The 15,895-nt window shown below is 34.8% G+C and overlaps 1 protein-coding gene across 5 annotated transcripts in view; it reads right to left on the reverse strand.

Moving 5' to 3' along the window:
• Positions 1-15,895, reverse strand: part of ST7L (suppression of tumorigenicity 7 like) — a 175,204-nt gene that overhangs the window by 123,516 nt on the left and 35,793 nt on the right. The window lies entirely within an intron of this gene.

Raw genomic sequence — 15,895 nt, forward strand, 5'->3', positions numbered from 1 at the left:
GAGTGCAAAGCACTATATTTGTTAGGGAACACCAAAAAACACTCTATTCTCTGGAACTGTCTAAGGTACCTCATGAGAATAACAGATTTTTTAAGTTAATAATTATAAATAGACTGTGCTGAGTGCTTCATTAGAGGTATAAACAATGTATATAGGAATATGGATAGGAAGTATTAATTTTTTTTAGTTTTTTTATAACAGCTTTATTGAGATACAACTTACTTTACAATTCACCAATTTAAACTATACAACTCAATGGTTTTTAGTATATTCACAAATACGTGCAACTATCACCATAGTCAATTTTAAAACATCTTCATCACCTCAAAAGGAAACTCTATACTCTTTAGTTATCACCTTCTACTCCCCAATCCCTCCTAAGCCCTAAGCAACCACTAATCTACTTTTTGTCTATAGATTTGCCTATTCTGGATATTTCACACAAACAGAATCACATAATACATGTTTTTTTGTAACTGGTTTCTTTCACTTAGCATAATGTTTTCAAGGTACATCTATGTTGTAGCATATATCAGTACCTCATTCTTTTTGTAGCTGAATAATATTCCATTGTATGGATATAACACATTTGTTTATCCATTCATTATCTGATGGACATTTGGTTGTTTTCACCTTTTGGCTATTATTAATAATGCTGTAATAAACATTCATGTACAAGTTTTTATGTGAACATCTTTTCATCTCTCTTGCGTATATACCTAGGAGTGGAATTTCTGGGTCATTTGGTAACTCTATGTTTAGGAGGTATTAATTATGACTTAGGGGCTGAAAATAAACCACTTGGAATTTGGGATTTGAGCTGATACATAAAGATGGGTGGAATGTGGATGAGCAGATTGGGGAGTGGTGTGGGGAGAAGAATAGGAGAACATATTCAAAGTAAAAGGCCAACTTCAACCAAGACACTGAGCCAAGAGAGCATAGTGCAAGATACATTTAAGGGATTAGTGAGTATCCCTGTTGAAGAAGTTAGAGCCTATCAATTCTTATTCACAAATGAAATTAAATTCTATCTTAAACTCTTGAAGAAAATACTTGCCTTAATATTGTAATCCATAACAAAAGCTGTATAATCAGTTATTACACTAATCAAATGTACTAATTATATGAAGAAAGATGCAAAATTAACCACTTGTACATGATCTTTACTATTAAAATGGTCAACTTAAAACAAAATCTTTAAAAAAATATTTGGTTAGGGGCCTGCCCGGTGGCATAGCAGTTAAGTTCGCACACTCCGCTTCAGTGGCCCGGGGTTCACGGGTTCAGATGCTGGGCGCGGACCAACACACAGCTTGTCAAGTCATGCTGTGGTGGCATCCCATATAAAGTAGAGGAAGACGCGCAAGGATGTTAGCCCAAGGCCAATCTTCCTCAGCAAAAATAGGAGATTGGCCACAGACGTTAGCTCAGGGCTAATCTTCCTCACAAAACAACAACAACAACAAAAAACAAACAAACAAAATGTTTAGTTAGCTAAATACTTACTCCAAAGACTGAGACTGGAGTACACTTCCCCTACTAAAATAAGTGTGAAACAATCTCTTTGGTTCTAAATAATTTGATACCAAATTATGAGTCATAAGATCCAAACAACATTAACTTCTGTAATAAAATATAAAAAAGACAAACATTCCAGAGGTGTCTCAAAAGATATATTTTCACATTTCAAATTCTAAGTTCCTCAGGTTGTTACACAAACTGAGATAAACAACATAAATTAAAGAGTTGAATTTGTAAAACTGCTACAAGCAGGAAGAATCTTAAAAACAAAAAGTTGTAGTTTCAAAATTTAAGCCTTAGGTTATTAATCAATATATATATACTCATTGTATTAATACATCTAAAATAATTTTCTTTTTTGTTTATGAAATATGCCTTTCCAACATTTACTGTGCTTGATGCCCATCTTTAATTATTCTTACTCCTATACCCCAATAAGGCTGAAATTAAAAAAAAAAGATAAAAGAGATTAATTACTCTTAGTCTTGATGTCTCTGGCTCTTTCCTCAAAGTGTAAGAATGCGATCTGCTCATCAATTTATTTTAGCAGATGTCACAAGCTATGAGATTATTTACTAATCCAGTTTGGGGACTTAACATTTCCCATTCAGTTTCTTAAAGGAATGCAGCAGAGGTTGTGTCCTGGTCAAGCAAAGCCCATTTGCTGCCTGGTTGGGTTCTCTCCCTTTAGTGCCTTGGGCCTATATTCAGGAGGATAATATTCTTTCTAATCCTCTCTAATCCTTGCCCATTTTTTTAAAACACAGTAAAAGATCACTCACACCAGGCGGCTGTGGGAAAATGGACTCAAATAGCTGACCTCTGACATGACTCCTTATGCTCTTTGCAAGTGCACTAAGAGCTTCTTCAGTAGGAAGCAAAGAAAATGTGGCAATCACAGTGGAATCTCCATCATAAAAACAGTATCTTATTTTCAGAAGAAAATTGTTTAATACAATTTTTCTTATTTTCAGAAGAAAATTGTTTAATACTTAAACCAAGTCCTTCCTATTAAAATTCTGCTTCATTTTACAGATAGAGACAAAATATCTCTAATTATTTTCAGTGACTTTTAGAACCCTGAAGCTTTAAACTAAACCCTATCTTGGTAGCCACTTAGCAAATGGTAAGCAAAGATATTCAGTTAAAAATTATTCAGTAAAACTTATAAAAAATATCAACTTACTATGTCAAAATACTTTTTGAACAGCAACTATGTATCTATATTTTCACTGTTTAATAATCTAAGTGACAATTCAGATAGTAATCAAACACATAGCACACTTAGGAAATAATACTTCAGGATTTTACATTAAAAAATCTTTGCTATTTAATGATTAAAAAAATTTTTCCTTATGCTACCTTAGTTTTTTTTATCATGTCATACCTACCAGCAAAGATCTTTTTCAATTTGCTTTAAAGCAAAGCCATTCTTATTTTTGAGTTTCTAACAAGACATTGAAATAAAATTTCACTCTCAAAATTTAAGAGAAAATTTCCAGTTAATGAAAATGTATTTAAAATAGATAATTATATGATTATTATTTTATCTCCTTCACAAACTGCTACTCATGAATTTCTGCTATCCAGCATAAGCTATAAGTTACTGCACAATAGAAACCATATCCTTCAATATTACAGCACATCGCATATTACACTACCCAAAGTAGGCACTAAAATACTTATTAACTGACTTGATCTGATATATATAGCTAAAATGTCTTCAAACTCATATTTCAGTTTTTACTTAAAAAGATTTTCTAACTCTCTGGGGAAACCAAAACCAAAAAAGTTCTGCTGTGCAGACTTTACTTTTCTATGAAGAATATGAAAGGTTAAAAACTGAGGGGTGGTTTGTTTTGTTTTGTTTTGTTCTCTTTTTCTGCTTATGCAAGTACATGCTCAGTGTACAAACATGCAAACATTGCAGAGTTACATAGTAGAAAATAACATATTACAAGATTGAAGAATAAAAGAATAAAGATAATCTGATTTGTGTTTGTCTGGATTTCTTTTTTTAAGCATAACATACTGACACTATTTTTCTTAAAAATAGGAGCAAGCCATTATACAACTCACTTTTACTTCACAATATATCTGTACATCTCTTCTTGTCTCTATATAGCTCTAACTCACTATTATTTATTTATTTATTTATTTTTTGGTGAGGAAGATCAGCCCTGAGCTAACATCTATGCCAATCCTCCTCTTTTTGCTGAGGAAGACTGGCTCTGAGCTAACATCTATTGCCAATCCTCCTCCTTTGTTCACCTTTTTCTCCCCAAAGCACCCCCCAGTAGACAGTTGTATGTCATAGTTGCACATCCTTCTAGTTGCTGTATGTGGAACGCCGCCTCAGCATGGCCGGACAAGCAGTGCCTTGGTGCGCGCCCCAGATCCAAACCCGGGCCGCCAGTAGTGGAGCGCACGCACTTAACTGCTAAGCCACGGGGCCGGCCCCCTCACTATTTTTAATTGTTGTATAATATTTCATTAACAGCTGAGTTATTTTACAAGTTAAGAAATAGAGTCCTGCTGGAATTTGGCCTCCTAAGAGGCCAAAATCGATATCATTAAGCAAAACTCATAAAAATATTAAATGGCTTAAAAATTCCAAAAAATGATGGGGTCTAAAATTTTACTTTCTTTAACTTAGATAGGCCTTTACAGCAATGCAGATCTAAATTAAAGACATGTCCAATTACCAAACATTTACTGAATGCCTGTTATGTGCTAGGCAGAGCATCAGACATAAAATGCTGGGTAAGACACGAGTCCTGCTTTTCAAAAAGCTCACAGGGAACTAAGGGAGACACATATAAACAAACCAAAAAAATAAACAAATAAAAGATATGATTAAGGTACTGAAGAAACAGAGAAGAGAGAGCCATAATCTCTGCTTGAGAAAAGTGGGAAAAACACCGCTATACAGGAGGCAACAGATGAACAGGGTCTTGAAGAATGCCAGGTGGAGCAGAGATTGAGCATATGTACAAAGGTAGGGAGACATGATGAGACATGACCAATCCAGGGAACAGTAGCACTGGAGATAAGGAGCAAGGCAGAAATAGCAAGGAACAAGGTTGGAGACAGATAATGGGCCCAGACAGTGAGGGGCTTCTATATATGCAGTACTAAGGGGTTGGTCATTATCCTATAGGTGATAGGCAACAAGCAGAGCTCTTTAAGCAGAGAAGATCTGCTATTTAGGTAGATAACTCTGGCAATGGCCAAGGTGGAGAGGGGTTGATGGTAAGGAGCCCAATGAGGAACCTGTTTTAATAGTCCAAGCAAGAGATGGTAAAGTATTTGAGACTATTTCTATATCTGTATGTTTAAAAATGCACAGAAAATGTCTGGAAATATATACACCAAACAAAAACAGTGGTTACTTGAGAGAAGTAGAATTGGAAGAGAAAAAAATAGAGATTTTTTTTACATTATAGACTTCTAAATGGTCCGAATTTTTTAAAAAAGCACTCATTACTTTTACCATAACAACAACAATAATTTTTTAAAGAATAGGTACTGAAGGTACAAAATGGTCAGTGACATTGGGGATGGAGTAGATGGCTAGATCTGAAAGACATTTCAAAGATTATAATATGAGTTGGTAATTTAGAAAGGGCAGAAGTAAAGGTTAATGAAGAGAAGAGGATAATGAAGCTATAAATCAAAGTATAGAAATAAGGAAGGAGAGGCTAGTTGGAGAAGAGAAACACATTAAAGTTGGAAACACATTAAAGTGTCTGAGGTACCTAGTAGATATCCAGGTAAACATTTCCACAACTAGATGGAAATGCAAGTCTGTTAAGGAGGAAGGAAGCCAGAGTTAAAAGATACAGATTTGGAAATTATCAGCAAACAAAATACAGTTGAGGGCCGGCCCCGTGGCTTAGCGGTTAAGTGTGCGCGCTCCGCTGCTGGCGGCCCGGGGTTCGGATCCCAGGCGCGCACGGATGCACCGCTTCTCTGGCCATGCTGAGGCCGCATCCCACATACAGCCACTAGAAGGATGTGCAACTATGACATACAACTATCTACTGGGGCTTTGGGGGAAAAAAATAAATAAGTAAATAAATAAAAAATTAAAAAAAAAATACAGTTGAAGACATAAACCAAGGCTAGCACCTAGTATGTGCTACAGGACCTTCCATATTAACTCCAAATCATCTTATTGTTATATCTGGAATAAATCAGAAATTGCTTGGGACAATTGTAACTAGTATTCAACTATGGACAATATACTCAAATAACTACTCAAGTCTCTTGCTTTGCACTAAAAATATAAAAAATTAAAGCTACTTCCAAAGTAGCTCTATAGCTACTTATAGTTAAAAAGACATAATGATGTATAGTCTGATGATTTCTTTTATAACTCTAAAACCATACCTATGCTTATACTCAATCACTTTAATTTTGAATTGCTTTGATCTTTACAATTTATCTTTAGATTACTTTGTTTCTTATTACTTTGTAAATCTTACAACAGCTTTTGACCAAAAGCAATATAATTCTGACCTGAAGTAATGATAATGCTTTATAATCTTCCTCTTAAAAGCAGAGGTTAAAGAAAAATCTCTCTGAAGGCATCTGGAAATTAAGGTACTTTGCTCTTGATCAGTCATGCACACCAAGAACCAATTTATCTCTGCAATTAGTTTTCTCAGTGCACATTCTATGAGATTGGACAGGCAGGCTGAATGCAAAGAGTCCACATGGATATGTATTAGCGGGGAGACTAAAGACAGTTCCCAGAAAGAAAGCAAACAGAACTGCTATATGAATAAACTGAAAGAAAACATAATACTACTTAACAGCCTCAGGAGCAAAGAGAAAATGATCTTATATTGAAAGGAGAGGGAAGGGAGGCTAGAGAGGGCATTTGCCACAGGAAAACTCCTTTCCTGTATAGCACCTCAAGAGACAAGCCTTTCATATCTCAACTTTTCCACCTAGGCCACAGTACAATGTAACGCAAAGGCAAAGGCAAAGGCCTCACTGTGCTCTAAGTTCAGGTCATAGAATTCAACACCACTTCCGGTTTTCTCCCTTTACTCCTGTTATGCCACTCGGAATCTCAATTGAGTGCCTGTTTCCTTCTTATCTTTTATATATGCTGCTATAACATAGGTAGTTTGGCCAATGAAATATAAGTCTGCTGCTAAAGAGCTAGTATCTTCTCTAGTGGATGAGACTCATAACATCCTACAGGCTTCAATTTCTGATCAACCAGAGCAGATTTTACCTTTTATATATCAATTTATTTTTAAAATTCCCCTTGCACTTAGAAAAGCCTCCAAGTACAGTCTGCTTTCTTGGCAGCACAATACTAAAAACAGTTTTACGTAAAATAAGAAATAATAATTTCTTGGGGCTGGCCCAGTGGCGTGGTGGTTAAGTTCGTGTGCTTGGCTTTGGCGGCCTGGGGTTTGCAGGTTGGGATCCCTGGCGCGGACAACGCACCACTCATCAAGCCCTGCTGTGGCGGCATCCCACGTACAAAACAGAGGAAGATGAGCACAGATGTTAGCTCACGGCTAATGTTCCTCAGCAAAAAAGAGGACGATTGACAGAGGTTAGCTCAGGGCCAGTCTTCCTCACAAAAAAAGAAAGAACAATTTCTTGACACTACAAATAACATATTCCTAAACATATACTCAAGTTGTAGAGATTTACTAAACAAGTTTTGGTTATTGGTTTGTTTTTAATGTTCTACTTTATTCTTCCCCTCAAGGGCTTCTTCTGTAAGACACAAATAAATTGTCCTCAGAGTATTAACTAATTCAAATTAGTTAATGCCTAAATATCTCAACATCTTCACCTTCACCTCATCTCAACAAAGGAATCCCCAAATCTTACACATTCTAAGGCTATAAGTACTAAAAAAATATTCACAAAGAAAGAGTACATACTGGAACAGCTTAAACAGGAAGAGAAAATGGTAAGAGAAGTATAATAAAGCAATGATTGCCATGAAAATCAATACTGTTGCCTGACACTCAGGCATTGTGTTAAGCACTTCACATATATCCTTTTCATTGAATCAAAAGGCATGATACTTTGACAGTGCTTTCCATGCTGAGTCAGATTCTTTTTTCTTTATTGAGGTATAATTTAAAAACATTAAAACGCACAGATCTTAAGTATGCAGTTCGATGAGTTTTGACAAATGGAGACAAGCAACACCTAAATCAAGACATAGAACATTTCCATCGCCCCAGAAAGTTCTTTCCAGTTAATCTCCTATCCTGACCGCCTGAGGCAACTACTGTTCTAATTTATATCACTATAGATCACTTTTCTTGAACATCACATAAATGAAATCATTCAGTATGTATTCTTTTGTACAACACTTTATTTTTGAGATTCATCCATGTTTTGCTTGTATCAGTTGTTTTTTCTTTTTATTGGTGAATAGTATCCCACTGAATAAATATATCACAATTTGTCCGTTTACTTGTTAATACACTATTAGGGTATTGTTTCCAGTTTAGGGCTATTATGAATAAAGCTGCTATAAACTTTCATGTTCAAATCTTTTTGGGGACATATGGTTTCATTTCTCTTGGGATATACGTTGAAGTAGAATTGCTGGGTCATAGGGTGAGATATATGTTTAACTTTTAAGAAATTGCCAAACAGTTTTCCAAAGTGGTTGTATCATTTTATACTCTTAGCAGCAATGTATGAGAGTTCTAACTGCTCCACATTCTCAGCAACATTTTATCAGTCTTTCTAATTATAGCGATTCTGGTAGGCGTGAAGCAGTACCTTGTTGTGATTTTATATTGCATTTCCTTGATAACTAACAATATTGAGCACCTCTTTAAATGTTTATTGGACATTCCAATATCTTGTTTTATGAACTATCTGTTCAAGGCTTCTGACCATTTTTCATATTAAGTTGTCTTTTTTAATTTATATATTCTGGGTATGAGTCCTTTGCCAAACAAACAAACTGCAAAATTTTTTTTCCTGTCTGTGGCTTGTCTTTTCATTTTCTTAACACTGTCTTCAATGAGCAGAATTTTAAATTGTTGAAAAAGCCAATTTATAATTTTTTTCTATGGTACATCACTAACATTCACGGATTTAATATTTACAGTTTCAATCATCTGTGGTATCTCTAAACATCCATGATTTATAAATCCATCATTCTACTAAGGCACAAATTTGAATCATGTGCTCTGAGGCTTGTGCACATACGTGAGTAACTTACTTAATGAATAACCCTAGCTGACTCTTTAGCATCCACATCTCAGCAAGGTTCATGAGCCACCCCATTTTCATTTCATGGGTGAAATTATATGTTATAGTGGTACTTTCAACTATGGAGATTCCCAATGGTTTTGGACCATATTAATCAAGAATGTCAATGGCCTACTGTAATAAGAGTGTTAAAGAATACCTTCTATAATAAAAAGACAAATTAAAAAATGTGCAAAGGACCTGAACAGACATTTCTCCAAAGAAGATATACAAATGGCTAATAAGCACATTAAAAGATGTTCAACATCAATAGTTATTAAGGAAATGCAAACCAAAACCACAATGAGATGCTACTGTACACCTACTAGGATAATTATAATCAAAAGACAGACAATAACAAGTGTTGGCATGGATGTACAGAAATTAGAACCCTCACACATTGCTGGCAGGAATGTAAAATAGCACAGCCACTTTGGAAAACAGTTTGGCAGTCTTTCAAAAAGTTAAACATAAAATTACCATATGATCCATCAATTCTGCTTGTAGGTACACTCTCAAGAGAAATGAAACCATGTGTTTACACAAAAACTTGCACATGAATATTCATAGCAGCATTATTCATCATAGCCAAAAAATAGAACCAACCCAAATGCCCATCAATTGATGAATGGATAAATAAAATGTGGCATATTCACACAACGGAAAATAATTCAGCCATAAAAAGGAATGAAATATTGACACATGCTACATTATGCTAAGTGAAAAAAGTCAGATATAAAAGGCCACCATATTGAATGATTCCAAATCCATAAAGACAAAAAGTAGATTAGTGGTTACCAGGGATTAGGAGAAGGAGGAATGGGGAGTGACTGCTAATAGGTACAGGGTTTCTTTTTGGGGCAATGAAAATGTTCTAGAATTAGGTAGTGGTGATGATTGTACAACCTTGTGAATATACTAAAAAACCCACTAAATTATGTAGTTAAAAGGGTGAATTTTACGGTATGTGAATTATCTCAATTAAAAAAAAATACCTTCTACAAAACTTCTTGATGGTTAGATAATAAAGAATATGAGACACTAGAATGACTGAAACAGGATGCTGTGGAATATTGAAAAGGTATGAAACATTTTCCACTATAAAATTTAAAAACTGACAATTTCTATAGTAGCTGAAAGATTCACAATCTTTTTCTTGTTTGGTGACTAAAAAAAACGCTTGTTGAACCAAAACCATAGCTAGGTGATGAAGAACAAGTCAAAAACCATGAAAACATGCTGTTCTAATTTTTTACTCTTACTATCACAGTCACCGTACACTGAAATTCATTCAGTAGATTAAAAAAATCTATACAAGCAATCAATATTAATGAAACATCTAACGCAAATTCATAGTCTGAAGAGATTTATGTGATCTTTCTCTATTGCACTTCTAATAGTTTCCAGCTTTAACAAACTGCACAGCTCTACACCTACAGCAGTTTCTGTTATAGTTATATGGAAAGTTGCCAAAAAATATTTCCTGCTAAAACAGCTTCATCCTCTGTCATTTTACTGGTAAGAGTCATACAATATTTGACAAATCTGCATAATAAATTTGTAAGAATAAAAGAAGACTTAAAATGAATATATATTTAAATATTACTATTCATTAGGATAAATAAGTTATCATGACCCACAGTTGAAGTTTGAGGCAGAAAACTCATAAAGCATTTGTGTTTGCTAGCTACAACTAAGAATCAGGAATAGAGACCATAACAGAAGAGAGACAGAGAATATCTGTACATACTTCATCACGTGTAAAACCCTAGCAAAAACCGATAGCCACAAATTCCAGAGCTCTCCCCATTCATATAACGATAACGTTATTTAAGTGGGATATTACCCAAGTCGTTGGAGCTTAAAATTTCTCCAAAAAACCTTAATAATTATCTTGTTTGATAACACCCAGCTTAAAGTGTCTATCCACAGACAATAATGTAGGGTTATAACACCATTCTACTTAGCTATTTTGATAGAGTTGAACTGTCAACTCGCTGTGACATTAAGTTGAGGGGAAGATATGTAAATTTCTACCTTTAAATAAAAATTATTTTAAAATGTTAAAGTATATGCATATTATATACTTATCAAAATATATTTATATTAAATTATATATATTTAACAGTTTTATTGAGGTATACTTTACATATCACAAATTTCACCATTGTAAGTATATAGTTCAATGATTTTTAGTAAATTTATAGTTGTGCAACCATCACCACAAAAAGTTCCCTTATGCCTGTTTGCAGTCAATCCCACTCCCACTCCCAGCCCCAGGGAACCACTGATCTGCTTTTCATGTCTATAGTTTTACCCCTTCTGGATATTTCATATAAATGGAATCATACAATATATTGTCTTTTGTGTCTGATTTCTTCCACTTGGCATACAGTATTTGAGGTTCATCTATGTTGTTGCATGTACTTATAGTCTGTTCCTTTTTAGTGCTAAGAAGTGTTCCTATTATATAGATATATCACAATTTATTTTTTCATTCACCTGTCTTTGGATTATTTCAAGTTTTTGGCCATTGTGAATAATACTACTATGAACACTTGCATACAAGTCTTTGGACATACATTTTCATTGCTCTTGGGTAGATACCTAGGAATAAAATGGATGAGTCATATGCTAAGTACATGTTTAACGGCAAAACTATTTTCCAAAGTAGCTATACTATTTTACATGCCCAGCAGCAATGTATGCAGTTTCTCCACATTCTTGCCAACACTTGATATTGACAGTCTTTGTGAGTATAGCCATTCTAGTGGGTATAAAGTAGTATCATATTGTGGTTTTAATTTGTATTTCCGCAATGACCAATGATGCTGAGTATCTTTTCATGTGCTTATTAGCTATTCACATATTTTCTTTGGTGAAGTGACTATCCAAATCCTTTGTCTGTTTAATTGAGTTGTTTGTCGTCTTATTATTGAGTTGTAAGAGCTCTTTATAAGTTCTGGATACAGAACTTTAACAGATATATGACTAGCAAATATTTTCCCCAGCCTTTGCCTTATCTTTCCATTTTCTTAACAGTGTCGTTTGAAGAGCAAACATTTTAAGAAGTCCAATTTATCAATTTTCTTTTTATGGATCGTGCTTTTGAAGAAATCTTTGCCTTACCCAAGGTCACAAAGATTTTCTTCTGTTTCTTTCTAGAAGTTTTATAAATTTACCTCTTACATTTAGATCTATGATCCATTTTGAGTTCATTTTTGTATATGGTGTGAGGGAAGGGTCTAGTTTTTTTTTTTTTTTTTTTTGCATATAGACACCTGATTGTTCCAGCACCGTTTATTGAAAAGACTATCCTTTCCCCATTGAATTGCCTTGCAACTCTTGTTGAAAATCAACTGACCATAATTCTTTGAGTTATATTCCAGGATTCTCTATTGTCTCCCATTGATCTATATTTCAATCTTTATGCCAATATTATACTATCTTAATTACTGTAGCTTTAAAAATGTCTTGAAATTAGGTTGTGCAAATCTTCCAACTTTGTTCTTTCTCAAAATTGTTTTGCCTATTCTAGGTCCTTTGCATTTCCATATAAATTTTAGGATGAGCTTGTCAATTTCTACAAACAAGCCTACTAGGATTTTAATAAAAATGGCATTGAATTTATTGATCAACTTGGGGATAATTATGATCTTAACAATATTAAGTCTTCTAATCCATAAACATGGTATTAATCTCCATTTATTTAAGTCTTCTTTCTCTCAGAATTATTTTGCTGTATTTCAGTATATGTGTGCGTGTGTGTTTTTAAACTCAAAATACGTATCCTTAAAAGCATCACAGATCATCTACAGCAGATCCAATTTGGAGATTAATATATATTACCTATCCAACAATTCAATTTTATCATTGGAGCAATGCCTGAGAGTTCCACTACCCTCCCGTACTTATGTGTTATGTGCCTCCAGCAGTAGTTTTGAAAACCAATGCACAATCCACATCATCAGAATTGTTACCGCTGAAAATACATTTTGCATGAAATGGTTTTTGAAGCAGAAAAGAAGTTCACAACCATAGGGAGCAAATAGTTTATATTTTGTTATTTTTTTTTTTTTTTTTTAAAGATTTTATTTATTTATTTTTTCCCCCCAAAGCCCCAGTAGATAGTTGTATGTCATAGCTGCACATCCTTCTAGTTGCTGTATGTGGGACTCGGCCTCAGGATGGACGGAGAAGTGGTGCCTCGGTGCGCGCCCGGGATCCGAACCCGGGCCACCAGCATCGGAGCGCGCGCACTTAACCACCAAGCCACGGGGCCGGCCCTATTTTGTTATTTTGAGTAGGAATTAAATAAAATTTTTAGATATCTGGATGATATATTTAATTTGAATAGTTCTGATTAATAACTGCTGTTTATCTTCTTACACAAGGAACAGATTTCCATCCCATCTTGGATAATAACAATGACAATCACTGCTGTAATGTTTACCATGTATCAGGCACTCTTCTCAGCACTTTAAAGATATGAATTCATTTAATCTTAATAACAACTCTAAGAGATAGGGAATATTATCCCCATTTTATACATGAGGAAACTCAATTCCAGAGAAGTAACTTGTCCAAGGTCATGCAGCTAGGAAGTAGTGAAGCCAGAATTCAAACCTAGGCAGTTTAGTTACAGAATCCTTCTCTTAACCTCTCCACAGCATGAGAAAGCAAAACATTTCATATAAAAGTATTTTCAGACCTCTGCTTCCAGTAATGGAAGACTGGGTAATTCAGCTCAACCCTCCCAGACAACTAGAAAAGCTGAACAAAGTATTTTTTAAAATCTAATCAAATACATCAAAGAATTAACAAACAGTAAAGAATTATCAGTCCATAGTCCAAAGAAGGCCAAAATCAGAGAAGTAAGCCACACTTGGGGCTTCTTTTACTATATGGATATTTGTCAATCCTGGACAAGATGGCTAAGAGGTTGTTTAGCCTTTTTGCCAGTTTCATAAGGCTAGAGGAACAAAAGTCAGACCAAGACCTATCAAGAGTGAAAGCCCTGGGGCCGGCCCCGTGGCTTAGCGGTTAAGTGCGCACGCTCCGCTGCTGGCGGCCGGGGTTCGGATCCCGGGCGCACACCGACGCACCGCTTCTCCAGCCATGCTGAGGCCGTGTCCCATATACAGCAACTAGAAGGATGTGCAGCTATGACATACAACTATCTACTGGGGCTTTGGGGGGAAAAATAAACAAATAAATAAAATTTAAAAAAAAAAAAAAAGAGTGAAAGCCCTGGTAAAACCCTCAGGATTGGATTGGGACCCTGAAAGGCTGCATCCCAGGAACATGGGTGAATGAGAAATAAACCTAAACTTTGATGGACTGTAGCCCAGTTTCAAGTCATCTGGGTAGACCAGAAAATATCAATCCCTTAAACTGAATTAAGGTGATCCTGTCCTGCTAGTGCTTCTTCCAGGCAACTAAGAGCAAAGAAAATCCTCTCTGAAGGAAGATAAAATTATCTGAGGTTTCAAGCTATTTCTACAATTTTTTAAGTAAGATATCTGGCATATAGCCAAAGAAAATAAGAGATAAGAGAAAACAATACAATATGAATATGATGCAGCAGGAAAAAACAGATAATGGAAACAGATACACATAAGTTCCAGATATTCGGATTATCGGAGAAAGACTTTACGAGAACTACTTTACACTATTTTAAAAGAGATAAAAGATTATATTTAAAATTTTGGCAGAGAATTAGAAACTATAAATAACACAGAAAAATAAACAGAAATTCAAGAAGTGAAAAACGTTTCAAAGGAATGAAATCACACAGAGTATGTTCTCTGGCCACAATGTTATTATGCTAGAAATCACTGATAAAAAGATAATCTTCATACGTATGGAAATTAAGAAATAAACCTCTAAATAGAATAAATGTACCTCTAAATCAAAGAGGAAATCATAATGGAAATTAGAAAATACTTTGAACTAAATTATATAATGAGTATGGCTATAGTATGCAGTTAAAATTGTGCTTAGGTTTATAGACTTCAATGGATATATTAGAAAGAAGAAAGGCTGAAAAATAATGAGTTAAGTACCTATGTCAGAAGATACAGGAAATAAAAAATAATAAGGCTGAAAAATAATGAGTTAAGTACCTATGTCAGAAGATACAGGAAATAAAAAATAATAGGGCCAAATAAAGTTGAAGGAAGGCCATAAAGCACAGAAATGAATGAACCAGAAAACAAACAGTAGAGAGAATCAACAAAGCCAGAGCTTGGTTCTTTGCAAAGACTAACAAAATTGATAGATCCCTGGGGAATCTGATCAAGGTAAAACAAAAGTAGCCAGTGTTAGGAATTAAAAAGTAGATATTACAACTGACCCAGCAAATATTAACATGGTAATAAAAGGATTTTATGAAATCTTTATCCCAATAAATTTGAAAATTTTGATGAAATAAATTCCCAGAAAAATGCAACTTACCAAAAGGAATTCCTTACCAAAAGCTAACACAAGAAGAAACAAGAAATTTGAATAGTTATGGAATGGTTAAAGAAATTGAACTTGTGGGCCAGCCCTGGTGGCCTAGTGGTTAAGCTCAGCACATTCTGCTTCGGCGGCCCAGGTTCAGTTCCCAGGCTTGGACCTACACCACTGGTCTCTCAGTGGTCACGATATGGCGGCAGCTCACACAGAAAAAGAAGAAGATTGGCAGCGGATGTTAGCTCAAGGGCAAATCTTCCTCAGCAAAAAAAAAAAAGAAAGAAAGAAAGAAAGAAAGAAAAGAAATTGAACTTGTAATTAAAGAAATGAAATTTGTAATGAAAATCCTCTCTCAAAGAAATCTCCAGAATCAGATAGCTTTTTCACCAAATTCTACCATTTAAGTATTATTTAAGGCAGAAATAATTCTAATTTTACACAAATTATTCCGGAGAATAAAAAAAGAGGGACCACTCCTTAACTTGTTTTATTAAAGCCAACAATAAAGGAAAAGTATAGATCAAAAATATAAGAAAAGAAGGAAATGAACATAATTAATGTCAGAATAGTGGTTACCTTTAGGCAAGAAGGAAGAAGTTGTAATTGGGCAAGGGCAGTCAGGTTGGTTTCCGGGGGTCAGCAATGTTATTTCTTGACCTCAGAG

Source organism: Diceros bicornis, chromosome 4 (genome assembly GCF_020826845.1).
Source record: "Diceros bicornis minor isolate mBicDic1 chromosome 4, mDicBic1.mat.cur, whole genome shotgun sequence".
NCBI classification, from domain to species: domain Eukaryota; kingdom Metazoa; phylum Chordata; class Mammalia; order Perissodactyla; family Rhinocerotidae; genus Diceros; species Diceros bicornis.